At 39.2% G+C, this 21,116-nt stretch overlaps 1 protein-coding gene across 2 annotated transcripts in view; it reads left to right on the top strand.

Annotated features, from left to right (window-relative positions):
* The window catches only part of LIN28B (lin-28 homolog B), an 81,939-nt gene that overhangs the window by 46,286 nt on the left and 14,537 nt on the right, over positions 1–21,116 (top strand). The window lies entirely within an intron of this gene.

Below are 21,116 nucleotides of genomic sequence, written 5' to 3'. Positions count from 1 at the left end.
TATTCACTGTTAGATATGGAAGCCAATTTGACTTGCTTATTTCTGTGTGTAATCTTTCATGTTCTGATGTCAGGGACAGCAGTGTTTCTAGGGTTGGTGTCACCCCAATGTGGCTCATGGTGTCATCCAATGGCCACATCCCTCATCAACCAGAAAGAGGGGGGCAGGTGTAGTGAGAATTGGGGGGCCTACATGCACACGACACCACACAACCCACTCCCCCCACCAATGTCCAGCTTCTTCACAGGCAAGAGTGTGTGCTTGGTCTCAGAGAAACTCCCTGCAAAAATATTACTTCCACCCAATTCTTGTCTTGCCAGGCTGCTGCTACTCACTTGGATACATGGCTGGGTTCAGTGAAGGCAAAGAGGGTGGATGCGGTAGATCCTCTCCCTCTTCCTCCTCCTCCTCCTGAGCAAGAGCAGCTGTGGCAAAAGTGAAGGAGGCCAGCACATAGGGGCTTGAGCACTCATCGCTGTCCCCACCACTGCCACCTCTGCTTGCAGTGGAGCAGAGGACAATCTCTTTTCAGGGCATAGGGCACATGGCCAGTGGTGTCATCTCCTCTGGTGGGTGTCACACAGTGAAATTCAAATGCTCTGCATACCCTAATGAGTGGTCAGGGGGTATGGAGTTCTGGAGGGGGATTCTAACAGAGGAAGGTATGGTGAAAGAGAAGACTGAGTAGAAGATTATGCTGTGTACACCTATGTTTGTTTTGCTAAACATCTGTGTTGAGCAGGACTACGAAATTATTGCCTTCCAGATGTACTAGAAGGCTACAGTTGCTGCAATCCATTGCAATGATTGCTGGAGTTTTGGAAATTGTAGGTGAAAGGATCTGGAAGGCTAGAGGTGTGCTACCATTGTATAGAGCATAGAGTAAATTTGAGTTTAAATTATTAGTTGTTGTTTTTTTAAAATTGAATTGTCAAATGTCCATAAGGAGTTCTTTGAAGAAAAGAAATGGGCCAACCAATGCTGCTAGGGCTGGCCTCAGTTGGCAGGTACTTGAGGAAAAGCAGAGTGCAGAGATGCATTGAGTCCTCCCAGGGCCCCCTGTATCACTTTCCTTCTGTTACTTTGCACACTTACTGTCAGTGAAGTATGTTATGAAATGTGAACACTAGTACTAACTCTTTAAAATAGTAATCAAATTGGCAAGGCAAAAGTTAATCAACAGTGTCATACTCACATGCATGCACGCACTGTCTAGGATAAACTGAACAAGCTTAGTTTTGTTAAACCGATAAAAATAGTTTACTTACAAATACTTGTGCATAGTAAAGATCAGGTGCTCCTTCTTAACAGAAAGAAACAGTATTACTTGGTTTAAAAGTGTTTTATATCATCTCATGGTGAGATGCTCAGTAAAAACATGCTCTTATGGAGAACAAAAACATAAAATGGTAGCAGGTCATTTGATGCAGGAAGAAAGGGGATGTGGGGAAACTTAAGAAACAGGAAGCTAGTACATATACTATGCCTAAACAAACTCCTATGGAATAAAATGCAAAATATAAGTTAGTGAGTATAGGAATGCAAAAATTGCTTAATAATAATAATAATAATAATAATTTACCACAATGTAGTGGTAAATTTTGAAATACAGGCCCTCTCAGGGACAATCTTGAACCATATCAGTGCAGGTGGCTATGTTGATCTAAAACAAGTGCTAGTAGTTTTCAGCTCTACTAGGAACAGAGCTTTTATAAGCTTCCCTCAAATACTTTGGATTACAGCTGGGATATTGTATAAAAACATTATTGCTGGGAAATTCCAATTACCCTCCAGTTATTCTGGGGATTGCGGCTAAACTCAGTGGAAACAGAGAAGTCTTAGGGCAAGAGAAAGGTAAGCACATTATATCATAGCTCCTATTACCCATGAGGCTTCACTGCACAATACCATATATTACTATATGTAAAATGACATATATTCTGGAACTACAGGACTTTTTGGTTTTAACAATGTGTGAATTACTTGCAAACTGATACGGAAAACAAAAGGATGCCTTCCATTCGGGTTGGAGTTTTTGGGCAGTTTGGAACTGGACGTGTTGGTAGGGCATCTGGGAGCTAAAGTTCAAAACATCTAGTTTTGGATTTCAACATCTGGAAGCCCTAGTAAACATGGCCAGTGTCAAGTTATTATGCCTTTTTAGCATAAAGCATCTGGAGGAACAAAGCTTCCACACTCCTGGTATGAAAGAAGGTACTAACTGTAACTTCAGTGAAGTAAATATGCTATATGTAGTCTCAAATTCCGTTTGCTTTCAACTTAGTCTTACTTGCACTTATAGTACAGGTAGGCAGTTTGATGCTCAGCTGTATGCTTAATTTGTCCATAAATTCCCTAAAACAACTTTAAAAAGTAGCCACTGACACATTGTGAAATAACAAGGACCAATTGGGACTGAACTATCAAAATAATGATTTTTTAAAACCTTGCTGAGTTTTTAAAACAAATTAGGGATAGAACATTAATTTTAAATCAGTTATTTAAAATGTCTATATCTATATTCTGGATACATTGCTAGAATAAATGGCTGCCTGTCCCCTGTGTTTTATCTAACTGCATCCTCTCAGGTCTTCTCCATTGCTCAGATTGAATATTCAGGTCTACTATATAGGATAAACCTGGTTATTCTAATCCTTGTCAGAGCAGAGGTACATAACTTATTGTTCATGGGCCACTAGTTAGTCCATGAGTGGACTTCAGATGAGTCCATTTTTTTCTTCGATTTTCTTTCTATTTTAAGTACACATTTAAGTACATTCTCAAAGAGGTCTGTGACTCTACAATGTTTAAGAATAATTGAGTGAGAGGATATAGGAAAAGCGGACAGCCAATGCGCAGTTAGGTGGCCACTAGTAAGCTGATATTTAGGTGTTTCAAAACATGCTGAGGAACAGAATTGAAACTGAAATACCAGGATTTCCATGAACGGATGGGAATTCATTTATCAGTAAGTGAAATGTAAGTGTCTAGAATGTACTCACTTATATTATGTTCATACGTTAATTTATTCCTGTATTGTTGGTATCTCACCTGTGTTGTTAAACTTACGTTTTCTGTCCTAGAATGTTTTTGTTTATTTATACAAATTTCACTGAATTACAGGAGTTGCAATTGGGTTTAGGCGGGGAAAAGATGAACTTTACTATAACTCTATAATATTTACACTCATATCATACTTTAATCTACTGATATCATATTTCACATTATTTGTGTATTTTAATACCTACGCTATAAATTAGGACCTTTCTGGACCAAGATGTGTGGTTTCATGGAGAGGGATTTTTGGCAAGGGATATGTTTCACAGCAGTTGGTCAGAATGTTTTAACTAAGAGTCAGAAAGATCTGATCAGGCGGGCTTTAAACTGAGTTATGTGGGGGAGGCAGGAGTTCATCAAATGCTGAAGATATAGCCCAAATGTTATACAGAGAACAAGACAAATACCACAAGAGCCTAACAGTGGGAGGGTAAAAAAAAAACCTTTAAAAGGGACATAGTTAATGGTATTAAATGTCTCTGTACTAATGCACAGAGCATGGGAAATAAACAGACTGAACTTGAACTCTTAGCACAAGAAAGCAAATATGATATAATAGGCATCACTGAAACTTGGTGGGATGAGTCTCATGATTGGAATGTTGGAATAGAGGGGTATAACCTATTTCAGAGGAATAGACCAAACAGAAAGGGAGTGGAGTAGCATTATACATGAAGCATGTGTATACCTGAGAACAGATCCATCACTTTACTCCTGGAAGCCAGTTTGAGAGTATTTGGGTAAAAATTAAGGGGATGAGAAACAACGGAGATGTGGTGCTGGGGGTGTACTACAGACTTCCAGGCCACACTGAGGACCTGGATGATGTTTTCCTGGAACAGATGACCACACATTGAGAAAGGAGAGACATAGTAATAATGGGGGATTTCAACTATACTTACATTTGTTGGAAGTGAAACTGCCAAAATTTTAAGGTCCAACAAATTCCTCACTTTCCTTGAAGACAATTTCATTATCTAGAAGGCAGAAGAGGCAATCGGGATCAACTATTTTAGATCTGATCCTAATCAACAGTGATTATGTGGTTAATGAGGTGGAAGTGGCAGAGTCCCTAAGTGGGAGTGACCATGTTCTCCTAGAGTTTATGATACAGCAGAAAGGGGAAGCCAAGCATAGTCAGGCATCCATTCTAGATTTTAATAAAATCTGATTTCAGTAAATTTAGGGGAATACTGTAGTGGTCAGGTCAGGAATACTAATAGAGAAGGGGGCTCATGAGGGATGACAGTTCCTTAAAAGTGAGAGGTTGAAGGCACAATTGCAAATATTTCTAATCAGGAGGAAAAATGGGAGGTTCTCAAAAAAAAAACAAACAGGATGGATGTCTAAAGAACTTTCAACATAAGTTGAAAAGGGTCATGTACAAGAAATGGAAAAATGGGAAAATCATCAAAGAAGAATTCAAACAAATAGCCTGCTTATATAGGGAGAAAGTCAGAAAAGCTAAAGCACAAAACAAGATCAGGCTTGCTAAAGAGGCTAAAAACAATAAAAAAGGCTTTTTGGTTATCTCTAGTGAAAGGAAGAACAAGGACATAGTAGGGCCTCTGCATGGAGAAGATGGTGAAATGCTAACATGGAACAGAGAGGGCAGAACTATTCAATACCTTCTTTGTCCCTAGAAAGGAGAACAGTGCTCAGTTGGGGGGGGAAATGGAGCATATGATGCAGAATAGACAAAGAGGTAGTACAGGAATACCTGGTTACTCCAAATGAATTCAAGTCTCCAGGGCCAAATTAACTACATCCAAGGATATTAAAAGAATTGGCAGAAGTAATCTCAGAACCACTGTCAATTATCTTTGAGAATTTCTGGAGTATAGGAGAGGTCCCAGCAGACTTGAGAATGGCACATGTTGTCCCCATATTAAAAAAAAAAAAAAAAACAGGGAAAGGGGCAACAAATAATTTCTACCCAGTTAACCTGATATCAATATCAGGAAAGAATGTAGAGTAGATAGTTAAACAGTCAGTCTGTAAACATTTAGAAAGAAATGCTGTGATCACTAAGAGTCAGTTTGATTTTCTCAAAAAACAAGTCATGCCAGACCAATCTTGTCATATATATATATATATATATATATATAGAGAGAGAGAGAGAGAGAGAGAGAGAGAGAGAATCACAAGCACCGTAGATAAAGGGAATATAACGTATCTTGATTTCCACAAAGCTTTTGACAAGGTCCTCCATGATATCCTTGTGAAAAAGTTAGTAAAATGTGGGCTAGACAATGAGACTGTTAGGTGGATATGTAATTAATTGACTAAATGAAGTCAAAGGGTATGTAGCAATGGCTCCTCCTCATCCTGGAGAGAAGTGACTAGCAGGGTGCCACATGGTTCTGTCATGGGCCCAGCAGACAAGGTTAGAATTCAAAATGACTCTAACTGTTTAGTAAATGGGTCAACATTTATAAAATGAATTTTATTAGGAAGAAATGTAGGATACTACACTTGGCCTGTAAAATGAAATGCTCAGATATAGGATGGATGATGCTTGGCTTGACAGTAGTATGTACAAAAGAGATCTAGGGGTTTTAGTAGACCACAGACTGCTAAACATGAGTCAGCAATGTGATGCAGCACCTAAGAAAGCCAATGCAATTCTAGGCTGCATGAGTAGGATTATAGCATCTAGATCTATTCTGCTTTGGTCAGACCTCACTGGGAATATTTTGTCCAGTTCTGGACACCACAATTAAAGAAGGATGTGGGCAAGTTGGGGTGTCCTGAGGAAGTTGACCAAAATGGTGAAAGGTCTGGAAACCATGCCCTATGATAAACAGCTTAGGGAGCTGGGTATGTTTAGCTTGGAGAAGAGAAGGTTAAGGGGTGGCATGATAGCCACGTTTAAATATTTGAAGGGATGTCATATTGAGGATGGAGCAAACTTATTTTGTGTTGCTTCAGAGGCTAGGACCTAAGCAATTGATTCAAGTTATAGGAAAATCGATTCCACTTCAACATTAGGAAGACCTTCCTGATAGTAAGAGCTGTTCACCAGTGGAACACACTCCCTCCAAGAGTGGTGGAGTCTCATTTTTTAAAGAGTTTTTTAGAAGCTGGATGGCCATCTATTGGGAGTTCTTTATGTATTCTTACATGGCAAGGAGTTGGACTAGATGGCCCTTGTGGTCTCTTTCAACTCTTTATTCTATTAAATCTTTCTCTTTCTCTGTCTCTGGTGCGAAAGGCAGATGAGTTGAGCTCTTGCAGAAGTCTTTTGAGTCTAGACTCTAGACCATGGGCCACTTGAAATTAAACTGAGAGCCATAGATTTCCCAATTATGATTTAAATGGTAACTTGCAATATTTATAGTATATAATATATAGGAATATTGTATATAGAAAGGACCTTCTCAGTGCCTGCACCCAAAACTCCAGAATTCCTTGCCTGAGTGTGTGCACTCTTTTTCATTCTATCTCATCATATACCAAGACATATCACTATTTTATGCAACGTTGCATTTACATTATCTCTTTTCATACTTTTTAAAAATTTCCATGTTTTTAATTGCTGTTGGCTGTCCTGGATTGTTTGCAAGTACTGTGAAAAAACCAATAACAAACATTCATTTATGATGGGTGATGGATTGAAGTTAACCTGCTTTAATACCAAGAAAAAAGATGGGTCTTGAGCTTACTGAAATGTCTAGTCACTACATTTATAGTTTAATGCATGCTCCTATGGAATATTAATGATGCAAAGAGTATTGATGAGGAGATAGTATGTGAAATGACCTCGTGGAGTTTTTCCAGGAAGATTGTTCCTCCAAAAGAGACAGTATGGAAGGAAGGAATGCCTGAAGAGTGGCAAGACTAGGCAGATTTCTCAAACAAAGAAAAAACAAAAATCCAGCTTTGCATGGAGAGAGAGAGTGACTTGGGCTGTGAAGGCCTCCGATGAAAAATAGGCATGAGTTAAGCAAATTATTGTCTTTGATCTATGTTGCTATTAAATTTTAGTTTTAGTTCTTAGACCATAATTGACAGTACAGTGTAAAAGGTGGTTTAAGCTGTATTATTTTTGCAAAGAAATAGCATTGTGTGGCTTAGAAGTGACTGGAATTGGTTTCTCCTCTTAGCTTTTGGACAGTTTAAATGCTGATCAATTTACTTTAGTTCAGGCAGGTTGGCAAACAATAGCAAACCACAGACTTCTCTCATTTCATTGTCTGTGATTAATGTTGCAATACCCTTTGTATCAAAGTTAACTGGACTGCTTTGATTTCTTCTGTGATGATATATTGTTATATTGGTTTGATACATGAGGGTTAAATCACTCATATGCTGAAATTTTGATTTTATTAAGAATTACCACATTAATTTTTTTCTTAAAAATGCTTTGTGGGCATCTAACAGTATTTGTAAAATAGGTTTGGTAATATTATGGTGTATACAGTGGTCACAACATCTTGTCTGTGGCAAAAACTGTAGAATTGAATAGTCCTGGGTTAGGAAACTGCAAGCTTCCCATTGTCCATGAATATGGAAACTTAATAAGAAAGAGCAGTCTTTGAGTTACAGGGAATAGAAGGGCACTTCCTATGTATGGTCTTAAGAAGACTACAGAGATATATTATTTGGCTGAAACTGGGAGAGGCTGATAGATTTAATTATGGTCAGGATGATAGATTCATTCAAGGAGGAACCATTTGAAGATGAACTTACAATTTTAGAAAGTAGAAGCTGCACTCAGAGCACTTGCAAGAAGTAAATCACCATGAACAGATGGCACACTAGTAGAGCTGATTCAAGCTACAATGACAGAATCTACTCCAGTTCTAACTGAAATCGGTCAGCAAATATGGAAAACAAAATAATGAGAATAGAAATCCTCAATATACATCCCTGCCTGCAAGAAAGGGAACATTATAGATCAGTGGTGGAGAACCTTTTAGAGACCAAGTGCCCAAACTGCAACCCAAACCCCATTTATTTATCGCAAAGTGCCACGTCCCTCTGGATTTCTAATGACAAACTCTAGTGAAGTCTGTGTTGGGACGATGGTGTGTGTGCCCACAGAGAGGGCTCTGAGTGCCACCTCTGGCACGCGTGCCATAGGTTCGCCATCACTGTTATAGATTGTAGTAATCACAGGACCATTGTATTAATTTCCCAAAGTGGTGCTCAAAATTCTAAAGGACTTTAACAATATATAGATTGAGACATGCCAGAGTTCAGACATCCCTGGGTTCAGGAACAGAAGAACCACTAGAGCTCATATTACAAACATATATTTCATAATGGAGTGCACCAAAAAAAAAAAATCTAAATAAAATCATCCTGTGCTTTATAAATTATTAGCAAAACTTTTGATTTTATAGTTCATGAAAAAATATGGACTCTTTAAAAATGGGTGTACTATAACAATTGATTGTCCTGGTTCATAACCTGTATTCAGGATAAGTGACTGTTATCAGAACAGAAAAGGAATAGTTTCCAATTGACAATGAGGTCAGGCAAGGTTGCATTTTATCACCCTATCTGTTTAACTTGTTTACTGAACATATTGTATGTAAAGCAGGATTAGGCAAGGAGAGAGAAGGTGTGAAAATTCAAGGAAGAAACGGCAGCAGTTTAAGGTATGCAGAGGACATCATAAGACTAGCAGAAAATAACAAAGACTTGGAACATTCCTGAAGGACATCAAGGAAAAAAGTTCAAAGACAGATTTACAGTTGAACATTAGGAAAACAAAAATAATGACCCCAAATTATTTACATAAAGGAAATGAAGACAATCAAATAGTCCTAAAGCAGATCAAGCCTGAACTCTCCCTAGAAGCCAAGATAGCTAAACTGAGACTGCCCTACTTTGGCCATATCAAGAGAAGACATGACTCACTAGAAAAGGCAATAATGCTTGACAAGGTAGGAGGAAAAGAGGAAGACCACAATACAGGTGGTTGCCACAACCCTGAGTCTGCAAGACTGTTGATGATAGGATGACTTGGAGGTCTCACATTCATAGAGGTTCCATAAGGAAAAGTCGACAAGGACAAATCTTTTCCTCACTAATTGGGGAACAAAGCAAGAAGTACCTCTGTTTCCCATCCTCATCTATTATGTTTGGTGAACCAAATTATTGCACAGTTGGGAATGGTGCAGCTGCTTTACAAAGCTTAAACCATGGGTTAATAACTGTTAGTTTAACCATGATCTCTTGCTGATGAAGTTCGTGAAGCATGTTGCCTTTTCATAAAACAAATCAAGAAAGCCAGGAATGCCTGGATTTTGTGTGTGTTCATAAACATTTCAGCTTCTGGGTCATATTCTTGTCTCTTACGGATTCCTTTGCAATCATATTCTTAACCTCAAGTTGTGTGTCAGATCTAGAGAGTAAAAATGGCATCACTGTACAGTGGACCCTTGCCTTATGCAGGGGATCAATTCCGGACCCCCCCGCGTAAGGTGAATTCCGCCTATGCTCAAGCCCCATTTATTTGAATGGGGCTCGTGTGCACGGTGGCGCGGTGGCACGCGCATGCTACGGGAGCACTCCCCATTCATCTGAATGGGATATGCCGCCCCTTGAGCTCCGCGCGCTCCCCATGGCTTGAGCACGTCTGTGTATAACACGGGCGCACTGTATAACCAGGTATCTGTAAGTATAGGATAAAATTGTTCTAATAAAGAGACTTAAAGTATTGTATTTGAATGCAGAGAGCCTGGATTCTAGTTCCTCATTCAGGTGCAATACTCACTGGGTGGCCTGGTGGTATGCCCTTGTTTATCAACGTCCTTTTCCTTAGTTGTAATGCCAAAATAGTACTTTGAGCTTCTTAGAACTAACCCAGGATACAAATATAACATTTCCTAATTTAAAAAATCAGAAAGTAGGTTTTCTGGATAGCTGGTGGAACAGTGGAATTGCTTTCTTGCCTTGTATTTTTTTTTTTTAAAAATGCTAGGAAAGTTTGTTCTGCTTGTTCTAATTCATTAGATCTCCTCTGAGATTTACTTGATTTGTTCAAGGCAAGTGTGGTATAGTATTTTGAAGAGACAGATGCTTCCTTTTTTATGCACATGACCTTAAGAAAGTTATTAGATAATTCTCAACTGAAGCCAAACTGAAATAGATTGTACTTTGTTGTTGCTGATGAGAAGATTGACATGTTTTCAATCCTGCCTTATGTCCCAACATTTTTTAAGGAAACCAGGGTTTAGAGATTAATTGCTCTGAAGACACCTAATTTACAACTCAGTAAACAGTAGTGGGTGGTGGTGGTGGGAAGTAAACATTTGGAGCCTTGTAACTGACTTTTAATTACATTTCAAAATTATTAAAAGCATACTTTAAATTAACTCCCCCTCTGCAAAAAGTGTCCCTTTGACATAAGCAATTTTTTAAAAAAAAATTAAAAACCATTTTAAAATAGTATTTGTTTTAGCACGTTTCACTAAAAGTAATGGGTTTGGTTTTTTTTTCTAAGGCTTGTTTTGTCCGATTTTGGAATTTGCTTTTTAGTGGCTTCTTTTGTGGGAGAGAAATCTTTCAGGCATGAATTGATAGTCCAGATCTTTTGCGGTCTGTCTCTTCTAACCTATGACCCCTGTTCCTACAAGGTCAACATCTGAGGGCAGGAGATTAAGATAGTTTAAAGACTGGAATGGGAACTGGAATGGAAAAATTAGCCAGCACATTTTGGTTGCAAAACATCAAAGCCTTCCAACAATTTACTTATTTTAAAATGTAGTTTAAGCATAACAAGCTAATTGTACTGTGTTTGGCACATCTAAACATATATATATATATAGATATATATATGGAAGGAAAATCAGGGTGGAAGAAATTTTGTATGACATTAAATACAGCATATTTCATTAGTAGACAATTAAAATTTCTGAAGCTATTTGCAGTATGACACACAGTCTGGCCTTGCAACTTTTCTTTGCCCAATTACTTCTTGCTCTCATTAGCTGTAGCACTGACACTAGAAGCTGGCTTCATAGTGTGTCTTGAGATCACGTGCTGCAATTACTAAAATGTCTAATAATTAAACCAAGGTCTCTGTGTTTCTGTTTAATGCAAATGCTTTCTGTATAGGGGCGTTGTTCATCAGAATCTTCCCATGAATAAGCTTTCCATGGGGAAAACACCCCTTTTAAAAGGCAATATATACCTTCATACATCGTTATATACAGGCTACTCTACCGGCATAAGGAATACATAAGTCCTTTGTGCATGCTCTTCAACCTGCATAATTACATTTAAGGCAGTATGAGCATAGAAGTATCTGTCCATACATTTACATTACTCAGCATCAGAACTCATTATAAAAAGATATTATTAAAATACATATTTTAATTTCCTTTTTGTTAATGTTCTTTTTAGATATCCTGAATGTGAACAAAGTATGTTTTAGTCTTGCATTTAAAAAGAAAAAGAAACTGCCTTAATGCACAGACAGATTTTATGGGAAAATATTCCTTTCTCTGATCATTAAGGATCTGACATTTTTAAAGAGTTTATTCTTTTGCTGGTATTTGGCAGCAAATATGGGACGGGGGTCCAAGTAAAATAGATGAATCCACTGCTAGAAATGTGTTACTTAACACTGAATGTGTTTATACAGATATAACAATTTTATACCATTTTAACTCACATGACTCCATCCTGTGCAGTTATGGGATTTATTGTGGGGTCAGGCTCCTAAAATTCTTTCTCAGAAACTTAAAGGGTGTGTACCAGAAGTCCCTAGTACAAAAATGTAAGCACCTAACCAAACTACAAATCCTAAATTCTGTCAGATGGAGCCATGACACTTAGAAGTGGTGCCAATCTGCTATTACTGTGTAGTATAGATATTATCAATAACAACAGGTACTTTAGCATAATTGAGGATAATGTGAATAGTAAGACTGGAAGTCCTTGATTAACACATCTGTGCTACAAATATAGTATGTGGCCTTAGGAAACCCTCTCCCATTTGAAATAGGGGACTGATCTGAATAGCAGTCCACCTTTCGAAACTGTTGTTTGGTTTATTAAATCAGAAGGGGGGAAACCCGCAATACAGAACCAAGGAATTAAAGGGCAATAAAACAGGAAAAACAAAATCAGCTTGTTGAGCTGAGTAGAGGATCCTAAGAAAATAGAGTTGTACTGTGAATCCTAGTATTTGTCGTAACGTGATAGTCATTGGACTTAGTAGAAAGCTCACAGTAATAAATACAGTGCATAATTATGTTTGTTCTAGTTACATAGTCCTCACTCATTCATATGTTTTTTAAAATAAATGTAACAAATTGGTAGTTTTAAAAATGAGAGTCATTGATTATGAGGTTCAATTTAAGAGCTTAAGAGTATAGATGTCAACATGCTTACTTTTACTTTCAAACCAAGGCATTTTAAGAAAGAAACAATTATAATAGTGAAAAGCTTAGTTTAAAAAGAAAGATTTAAATCGGATTTTCCACTTGATGAAGTTGGCACACAGTAAATGACTGTAGCAGAAGAACCATACTGAAAAGTCTTGTGGAATAATAGCGCTGCCCCATTAACCAGAGTTAACAGCCCTTCTTATTCCATCCTTTTTGGAACTCATTTGCTGCTGAAGAAGGTTATTCTCTCTACAAAGTGGACAATAGTGGACAATGGACATAGGCCAATGGTTCTCAAACTGTGGGGTATAGCTCTTAGGGAGAGTTGCTCAAGCCAAGGGAATGAGACTCGGAGTCCCCAGTCCTCCTCTTTCTCCTCCTTCACTTCCACTTCCAAAACTTTGAGTGTCCTACGGGGCAGAGAGTCATTGCCCCATTTCTTAGGATGAGATCCTGCTGCAACCTTACCCAGCTCACCTGCTGAGTCCAAGGTGGCTTAGGTACATGGTAACCAAAGGAGAGCCAGGATCCACTCATGTTGGCTCCCACCAGTGGCAGAGGCTGACAGCATTACTTTAACCCAGCTATGGCTGGGTCCTTTGGACATTGAGGAGAAGTGGCTTCAGCGCCCTGCATGCTGCTGGAGTAGACCATGCGTCTGGGCTGGCCTCTGTCCTATGCAGCTACCTTCACCTTCATGGGACTCCCACTTGCAGGCAGAATAATAACAACAACAACAATAACAATAACAATAATAACAACAATAATACAGTGGACCCTCCACATTCACTGGGGTTAGGGGCACAAGACCCCTGTGTGAAAGTGGGAAAACTGCATGCATATATATATAACCTGAGAGAACACCTCTCTAGGAATCTCTAGGTCCTCCAGGGCAACACTGTGGTCAACATCTGCCATAGAATTACACTGGAGGACCTACAAATACACAGGCAAGTGTTCTCTCTAGCAATCTTTAGGTCCTTCAGCATGAATTTTGGTGGCTGTTGGTAGAGTCATGCTGGAGGACCTAGATATTCCTAGCGGGAACATGTTAATCAAATCCATGAATAATCAAATCCACAAAAGTCAAAGCTGCAAATGTGGAGGACTGACTGTCATAATACAGTCGGCCCTTCCCTTATGCGAGGGGATCCGTTCTGGACACACAAACCCCGCGTGAAGGAAAAATGTGTATGCTTGAGTCCCATTAGAAGTAATGGGGCTTGTGCCCGTGGCGTGGGGCGTGCACCATGGGTGCGTGCCCCATTACTTCTTCTGGGGCACATCAGCATTTTTTCCAGTATGGCTTCCAGAGTATGCAGGCACACTGTATTTATTTCTTACCCACCTCATCCCATGGATTGAGTCAAGGCACAACAGCAGTTACCAAACATTTAAAACACATCAGCTTAAAACACACATCAATTTAAAAAGACAAATAAGATATACACATATTTAAACAATTGATATTTAAAATCCATTATTTGAAATTCACAATTTAAAAATCACCTGGATAAGCCTGCTGGAAGAGATTGGTCATTAAATGCTCCTTTAAACTCAGACAGTGTATTCAGCTGTTGAATCTCTTCTGGCAGGTCATTCCACGGTCTAGAGGTGGCTGAACAAAAAGTTTTCTGGAAGCATGCAACAGGCTACTCCTCATGTCTGGTAAGGCCCAAGGAGAGGAGGCACTTATCAAGGGGTCTTTGGGCAGCAGCTATTGGAGGCATCAGAATGGCAGAACTGGGAATCTCAACAGAATCAGCTTCTTAGAGCTCTCAGATACCTGTTCTCTCTTGCTTTCAGTCGCACTGTTTCTTTTGCTCTTTTTCTTTCACATGCTCACTCTTGCAGAGGTTTGTTCACACTAATTCTCTGACATGCTGACCCATTTATTTGAGAGGAATTTCTTCCGACCTCAAAAAAGCGGCTACACAGGATTCCTTTATCTCTTGTTTTGTGACACTCATTCACCTCTCTCTCACATGCATACACATGAGCTAGTAAAACTTAAGTAAGCTAGTTACTCAGTAAGTAAGTTAATTCCAGAATTAACCTAGTAGGCTAATTCTGAAATTAAGCAAATGCTCAAATTCCAACTTAAACCAATCACTTCGGTAAAAAATAAATTTAATTAAGGTATCCTTTTTCATTAGAAAATTTCAAATGTAATTGATAACTAAATTGATTTTAACTAAATAGATCCTCTCTCTAATTATATAACAATAGAAGCCATTAAAAGTATTCTATCCCCTCAGCCTCTTAATTCTGCTTTGGTGAACAGGTTTGCCAGTTCTTCTTTTCTGTGTGGAATTGTGCAAAGGAAAACAACAAAGAGGGGCAATCCATCTAAACAATTTTTTCAAGTATTTTGTTTGTTAATAAGTATGGTTTTAGTTGCAGGCTTTAGTCTACCAGACTGAAGCAAAATGTGAATTCTATTTGAATAGCTAGATAAATAGAGCATAAAGGAGATGGTACAAAGTATCTGAGTAGCTTATTATGCGATTGACAAGATGCAGTTAAAGCTTGTTCTGACCTGAGGCCCTGATAGATCAGTGTTGGCTGCTTGGAAGAGGAAAGAAGTGGGGGAGGACAAAACCTGCTGCTTAGAGCCATTAAAGGAAAATAAAAAGCCAGCTGCTTCCAGAGCAGAGCCTGATTCTTTTCATAGAAGAATATATTCAAGGGAGGAGAATTCATGACACCCTATAGACCTATACCATGGCATTAAAGAAAAATGCAAAGCTTGGACAATGAATGACTTGGTGGCTCAATCTGGCTCATCATTAACACCCTTAAAACAAAATGTGTGTGTGTGTACGCGCATGCAAGAGAAGGGTGAGGGAGAGAAAGAGAAAGATGCACACATCTTCAAACCTTTACTGTGGATTTAATTCTGATGGTAGCCTTGAAAGTATGCCTTCAGTAAATATAAGGAAGACAATATTGTCAAATTTGAGTATTATGATATGCTTAGTAGGTAGAGGTACATTAAAAAGAAAATTAATTGTCATAAAACAGGACTTAGGTTTTTTATTTTTTATTTTAAAAAAAAAATGTGTATCCTGTGTAATGACTACAGTATGATACTGTAGGCTATATTTCATAGGACAGAACTGGCAATATCACCTGTCGGTATTCCTTGCCTAAGAAAACCCTAGGAAATTCATGGGGTTGCCATAAGTCTACAGACAATGTGAAGGTGTGGGCATACACACACACAAACAAATATTACTTGGAATAACATAACACTCCCATTTGGTCTGCAAGGGTGTTGACTTGATGGGAAGGTTGCAGAAAATTGAAGGATATCTTTTAACTAGAGAACATTGTAATTAATCAAATATCTCTCTAATCCTTTTTCCTTTCCTCTTTCCCATCACATTGGGTAAAAAGCCTGTTTTCCTGATGGTAATATATAATTTCACAGCCTTTAATTAAATAGGATTGCTTTACACATGCCCCTAACCCTAGTATGTCCTGAGGATGTACAAAATGACGGCGCCTGTTCTAAACGGGCGCCACCATCTTGACGTCACGGACGCTTAGCGTCCGCACGTCGCACAGGCAGAAGTGATGCCGCGAGTGCACAACTAGTGACTCATGGCGCCACTTCCAGGGCGCAAAAAGAAGCGCCATTTTGGCACTTCTTTTTTGCGGCGCTGGGGAGCCTCGCGGTTTGGCCGCTGGAGCTCCTTGGTGCCACTAATGATGGCAGTGGCAGACCACCGCTTTCAGGTGGTCTGTAATGCGCCAAAGTTAATCTGGTATAGAGTATGATGGGAATTACTCCATCTTACTATAAACTTTCAATGGCATCCTGGGAGATGCATTTCTCTTTTTCCCCCTTAACTTTATTTTTTAAAAAACCAACAAACCTTTTAGCCAACATGTTTATAGGAACTAGTCTGAAAGCATGACATCAAGTTTATTTAGATGTCCATACAAATAGCTCCCCTGTAAACCTATACCAAGATTATTAAACATCAGAGTATTAGTCTCAGCTGGAGATATTAAAAAAAGTAGGCACAAGTATGTCTACATTAACAAAGTAGTTGTGTTCTTGAGCATTACTTCTGTAACAGAAAAATTGGGTACCAGAGGCAGAATTAGCATGGAAAAAGTAAGGATGGGTTCCTGAATCACAAAAATTGAGAGCAGTTCAACACTCTTCAGCAAACTTTTTCTTCAGAACTAAAATTATGCACAAGTGAAACAAAAGTACCAGATCAGGTAAACCTTGCAGAAGTAGAGAAAAATATTTTGTTTGCTTGAAAGCTTAATCCAAAAGGCATGCTGAGGTAAATTGTTCTTCCACTCACAGTCATTCTTGTTTTTCCCTTTTTTAAAAAAGAAAACATGCTGAGGGTAGTTTTTCTTTTGTTGTTTGTGTATGCTCAGTAAAGGATTCTGGAGGGAGGTGTTGTTTACTATGGATGTTATGTACACAAGGATCATCTGGAGTAGAATCCCATTCTTTCCATTGCTCTAGAATTCAAAGATATATCTGTGTTTGTCTGTATAATCAGAATGTAGAAAGATCTTGTAGCACCTTTGAGACTAACTGAAATGAAGAAGTTGACAGATGAACTTTTGTAGACTCCAGTCTACTTCTTCAGATACATTGGAGTAAGTAGACTTCATGCCCTATGAGGAAACCATGCCCTGAGGAACAACTTAGGGAGCTAGGGATGTTTAGCTTGGAGAAGAGAAGGTTAAGAGGTGATATGATAGCCCTGTTTAAATATTTGAAGGGATGTCATATTGAGGAGGGAGCCTGCTTGTTTTCTGCTGCTCCAGAGAACAGGACCCAGAACAATGGATGCAAGCTGCAGGAAAAGATTATTATTATTGTTGTTGTTGTTGTTGTTGTTGTTGTAAACATGCTGCTGCAACCTGATGCCAAAGGTCTGTGTTTCTACAGCAGTACTCCTTCCCCAGCTTATTCTTGCTGATACTGCAAAAGAAAGTGCTGTAAGCTAGATAGAAAACAAGGAGGGAAAGGGGTGGGCAGACAAAAAAAGACTTTGTAAAAAGGAGCTTCTTTGTCAGATTCTTTGTTAACTAAGGTTTGCTGATGTTAAGGATGCAAGTCAGTGCTCTCTCAAGGGCTGTTCCTGTAATGTGCTTTAGAGCAGGGGTGGGGAAAGAGTGGGCAACAGATTGGGTGCAGCCCCCTACCCTGGTCCATTTTTGCAACCCAGAAAGTTTGCTCGTCTGTCCTCAGGGGTCTAAAATTGACATGAAAAGGGCTTTTTTGCTCTTCGACTATTCTAAGCATTTCAATTTTGCTTTGAGTGGGTTGTAGGAGCACTCCAAATCCCAAAGTTCAAACCACAAATAGATGTCCAGGAATTTCTGATTTATTTTATTTCCCTTTTCCTTGTCCCCTTCATTTTATTTTATCTCCAGGCATGATGCAGTCTATAGCAGATGCTGGAGGCAAATGTTTGGCTGCTATCCTTGCCAAAGTTGCCCACTCCGTCTGTAGTGTGCCTTCAGTGCAGATCTACAGTGTGGAGGTCTATGAAGAAAGGCGTTGGATCTTGCCTTGCCAGACTAGCTGGGTCTGATTTTCCCCCTCATATTATAACAAGAACTGAGAGAGAAAGAAAAATGGGGAGAAAAAGGATTAAGAAAATAACCCCAAAAAGGCTTGCACCTTCTTTCTGCCTCGTCTTGTTGGTACTGTGAAACTGTTTCAGCTGAGAAACACACAGGGTCCTTTAACACTACAATTATAGCATTATGTTCCATTTTAGTTACTATGGGAACAACCCTATGGGATCTTGGGATATGCAGTCTTGTTGTTATTAACAGCCCTTCAATCAACCCTTACTCATAGTGATGCTGTGGATGAGACATTTCCAAGACTCCCTGTCCGATACTGCTCTGCTTAGGTCTTGAAAACTGAGGCTGGTGACCTCGCTGATTGAGTCTATCTACCTGGTATGCAGTCTTTTTCTCTTTCTACTATGCGGCACCTTTCCTAGCATTATTATTTTTTTCTAATGAGTTATGTCTATTCATGATGTCACCAAAGTACAACAGCCTGAATTTGATAATCTTGGCTCCCAGGGAAATTTTAGGCTTGATCTTTTCAAGAACCAATTTGTGTGTCTTTTTGGCTGTCCCCAATATCCTTAGCATTCTTTTCCAGCACCACATTAAATGAGTTGCTCTGACATCTATATATGATGATGGTGAATATAATGTTAATATTTTTGGGTGATGAACCGTGCCCGTGGTCCCGGTCTGGTGCCAACTGGAATAAGATGTCAGCTCCTCTGCAACTCAGGATCAAATCAAAAACTCCAAACAGGCTTTGCAGCTTGCTGGAACAATGCCTAGTGAAACAGCTGTTTATTTAAAGAATCAGACTCCAGCAGTTCACTCCTTAGAGGGCTTTATTTCTTGTTTCTAAATAACACAAGCTAGTTATCACAATACAAAAACTCTTACTGTCACACCACACTATCTTCAACTCTCAGACTCCAAAACTCCCACAATCCCACTAGAACAGTGTTTGTTTCTCATATACAATATTCTCACAATGTGACTACTAAGTCCAGCCTCCTTTTTGTACTAGTTGCTATGCAACATAGGAACCAGCCCCAGTTCAGACAGAACTCATATCATGTTTACATTTAGTCTTGTTCATTTGACCTTGAGCATCCGTCTGTGGCTCTGGCCTCTGGCCTCCAACTGTAGCCATTTTAGACTTCTGCAGACATTGTCACATCTGAACATTTTTATCTTAAATATACATTAACATATAATGGCTTGGACAATTGTAACTTTAGTGCTTATTTGTACATCTTTACTCTTTAGGATCTTGTGTTGTGCAGTCTAGGGGGGATATTTAGAATTCTTTGCCAGAAAGCTCTGTTAGTTTACTAGATTACAAACCCCAGCATTCTGTGGGATTGAGCCATTTAGCAATTAAGAGCAGCGTGGTATAGTGGTCTTAACATTGGACTAGGACTCTGGAGACCAAAGTATGAATCCCTACTCAGCCATGGAAACCTACTGAGTGATCTTGGGCGAGTTACACAATCAGCTCAGAGGAAGGTAATGGCAAACCCCTTCTGAACAAATCTTGCCAAGAGAACTCTGAAATACGGTCACCTTAGGGTCACTGTAAAAAACTTGAAGGCACACAACAATAAGAACAACAAAAAGAGGTATAATTGTGCACTGTGAGTTCATATACAATCTTCAACCAAGGATTTGCTCTCCATGTCTGTCAATAGGACTGCCAGTGACTGTTTTCACTTGAGTGAAACTCTTTATTTTCCCTTGTCCTATTTTGATGTTCTGCTTTTTGTCACTCTTCAAGATTTTCATGCGCATTCATGCATGCTTTTACATTAGTGATGCACCTCCTGCATTTTGGCTACTAAAAATGTATGTTAAACAAAATAGATCTCTTGTTTTGAAGAACCCCCTAAATGAATTATGCTACTTCTTTCTAGCTTTATTTTGTCTGGAATTTCCTTACAGGCACAGATTCTTGAGACTCTTCTAGTAAAAATGACTTTTCCCTGGTCAGGAGTTTTCTGTATGCCATAAATTATAGTCTTCTCCTGATTCAAATTACAGATCCTTTGCAAGACAAGAACCCGTTTGTACCTGCCATCTGACACAGCAGAAGGCATAATCTCTCTGACTTTAAATCTAAAAGGTCTAAGTCATTCTCCTTACATCCTGAAATCCTATTTTCTCTTTCCTGATGAGAGTACACTAAGTCTGCTTCTGGCTGTGTTGCCACCCTATAGGATAGTGACACTGCTGTGTTCACTATTGTTCCTAGGACTCCCTGCCCTGCCATTCTTGGATGCTGGCTGCTTATTAAGTGTACAGAAAGCCTGTGGCAACTGACCCCCTCCCCATGCTCCCCCTTTCACACTGTTTTATTTCCTCCACTTTATTATTGGTCCTGGTCTCTCTGCCTCACCAACATTCACGATGGACTTGTCATTCTGCAAACTAAATTTTCCGTTCAAGGGAGCCTCCTGCAGAGGATCCCAGCTGCTTCCACTTAAACACCCAGAAACTAATCCCCCAGAATCGGCTTGAGCAGGCCAGCATCTGTCTTTCACATTTCGGTCCCTTCGAAGTGCCTCAGATAATGCTCTGCATCTCTGTTAGGGTTGTTACTCCTACTTTGGGGTTTGCCTTTTTATTCTAAACCCCATTCTCTCTTTTCTTCCACACCTTACTATAGTGTAAGCAATGAAAGGTCCCCTCCTCCGAGGAATATTCTGATACACAGAGATGTTTTAGCAAGGTGTGTTGTGGGGGGGGGGCACAAATGAGCTTAAAGTCAGCTTTCCTTCACTTTATGATTCCCATGGCATCAGCTTATTTCCAGACATGACTTGTATTTGGGTAATATCAATACAAAAGAGCATTTGGAAGAACATAGTTTGTTTAAATCTTGTAGAAAGAGCAGCTTTGTACAACGTCCTCATCCTTGTATCCAAAGCTACTATGACATGTTATAGAAGCATCCTGCCGTGCTGGTTATTTTTGCCCGTAGTCACTCCTAGGCATGCTTAGTGGTTTTGGGAAGGGAGTAAGAGAGATGGCAACTAGACAGGTTACGTGACTTACCTCATACTCCCTGGCTTAATGGCATGTTCTTATTTTAGTTATCTGATCTGAATTATTTGGCCGGTTGCTGATAACTTCACTCCCTACTTTTGC

This window comes from Sceloporus undulatus, chromosome 1 (genome assembly GCF_019175285.1).
Source record: "Sceloporus undulatus isolate JIND9_A2432 ecotype Alabama chromosome 1, SceUnd_v1.1, whole genome shotgun sequence".
Classification (NCBI taxonomy): domain Eukaryota; kingdom Metazoa; phylum Chordata; class Lepidosauria; order Squamata; family Phrynosomatidae; genus Sceloporus; species Sceloporus undulatus.
Note: the sequence above shows the minus strand (reverse complement) of the source record. Positions and strands in the feature narration are given on the sequence as shown.